Genomic DNA, 2,353 nt, shown 5'->3' with positions numbered 1-2,353 from the left:
ACCTCAGACCGCGGCCGGGGGCACCGACACCCCGGAGCCACCCGGCACCCTCTCCCCAACGGTCAGAACATCTCTAGCGTGCTCTGTAGGGCCTCAGCTTGTAATCCCAGCCTGCCTACTCCTTAACATCAAGAAGCTGAGCCTCTCCAAAGAGAAAAACTTCCCAGACTTTTCCCTCCTGTGGGCTGTATTTGCTTCTGGCACTATGTGTGAGAGAGGTGCGTTCTGCAGCTGCAGACAAGGGCTTGGAGGTTAGTAGACAAGCAGGCATTGGACACGTTTTGTCATGGAATTATGTAAGGGCCACAGTCCTATTTCTGTGGCGCAGCATCCCACCAGCTCTAATGGTGCAATGTTAATGTGGTAATAGTTTTCTGAATGCACTCTGTGCAGAAGTTAGGCCTCCATTGTGGGGGGAGCTGGATCTTCTAGAAGACAGCACAGTGTGATAGCCCCATTTTGGTCTAAAACCACACCTATATATTCTTTAAAGCTGTAGGAGAATCAGCTTTGGTGCTTTTTTGGTGGTTTTGAGGAGAGGGGTAGCCCTGAATGCTATGAGGGAGAGGATTGCTGCTGTTCCTGAATGCTGCAGTCTTGGGGGTGAAGCCATCTTAGGGGTGCAGCTAAGGGAGAGTAAGGGAAAAATGCCCTTGTAAACATCAAGGGAGGTTTGAGGGTAAACAAAAGGAGGGAGATACTGTTAAGACAAAAGCGGAAACTGTTTAGTTGTTACACACCTATGGTGGATTGACTCCTTGGTGCCTCTGATGAAGCTACTCTGGATTTCCTACCTGACCACTAAGATATTTCACAACCTCTGTGAACAAATTTAGGTGATTTACACTGGTCCAAGTGAAAAGAGCCCCTAGAGCAATACAAGATAAGCACTGGATGGTGTTGGCACCTCTGGGTAAAGGCTGGAAGCCTCTCAGTGATACAAGCAGAAGGATCATTCTCTTCGAGTTCTGGTCACAGCTGCAATCTGAGCTGGGAGGCTGGGTAGCTGCTTCAGTTATAGTCATACAACACTTCTGTCAGCAAAAGCCCATGTTACCATAAATACATATAAAGTTTCAGTCACTTTGCACTTAAAGGTCAAAGAACGTTAATCGAGTGTGGTGGTGGCAGGCATCTCTGCGTCTCAGTGTAAATCATGACATGAGTTAGTGGCTGGGCTGGCAGCATGACACCAGAGCAACATTTTGCCTCTCCTTTGGATCTCTCTCTATAAATGAGGCTAAACTAATTTTAAACTTTCCAGAAGAAATATAGGGATTATTTTTCTTCCTTAGATACTTCCTAAAAATAGTATTTATTTCTCTGTGAAAACAGAATTTTGATTTAATTAGAGAAAGCAAGCAAAGCACTTTCTTAATTATAAAGTGAACTTCCAGCTAAAACTGTTATATTTCAATTGAATTTTTGGTGAAAGTTCAAGTTTCGATGGCGTGCTCAAGGCCACATCTTTAACAGAGGGGTAAATTAATCCAGTTGTGTATGCTAACCCACTCTTGGTACATTCTTGCCTCTCTTTAACCTCTTTAACTGCTCTAAGATGCAAAGTCAGTATCTTGGGTCTTATGGGTCAAGGCTGGACATAAATTTTAGATTAAATTTCAACAGACCAAAAAAAAAGGAGAGGAAAGATCTTGGTCCAAATTTACTACAAGGTGGGAGACATTAGATTCTACCAGGACTATATTTTAACAACTCTAGATCTACTGATAGAACTCGTATCAGGACCAGGCCTCCTGGACACTGAAGGACTTGGAGAACCAGTTGTATTAAAAACAGTTAACAAGGACAATGCGATTGATACAGTATCTGCCTCTGACATTACAGAATTGATCCAGATCCCTGCTCCCCTCCAAGGGGGTGAAAATCAACCTTTGGTGTCACACAGAAAATTGTTTTCTTTAAAAGTACTTCTCTGGAGATCAAATGGAGTCCTGCCAGCCAGCCAGAGCAGGTGAAGGTTGAAATTCAAGGATTCTTGAATGCTTTTTGCATTTTGGACAAAGATAACTTATATATCAGAAAACTATTCAAGGAAAGATGTGGGACAAAGCTGCCTTGGGATGGTGCCCAAGTCAGGGTTGGCCCCTGGGTCTGTGCAGAACACCGAAGGCAACACGAGCCACCACTGGTACCTCTTGGGGCAGAACTCGGTTCCAACACATGAAATGCAACCACAGATACACCGTGCCCACAGTTTTGAATGCTCAGACAAGAGTGAAAACACAAGCTTGCTTTGCTTTAAGTCAGCCCTATCCTGATGGTGGCAGACCCTTACCAGAATAGCCCAAGCACAAGTAGGTAGCTTGGGGGGGGGGGGGGGGGGGGGTTAAAA

Source organism: Athene cunicularia (assembly GCF_003259725.1).
Source record: "Athene cunicularia isolate RWA chromosome 12 unlocalized genomic scaffold, athCun1 chr12_part1, whole genome shotgun sequence".
Lineage (NCBI taxonomy): Eukaryota > Metazoa > Chordata > Aves > Strigiformes > Strigidae > Athene > Athene cunicularia.
This window is presented reverse-complemented; position numbering follows the sequence as displayed.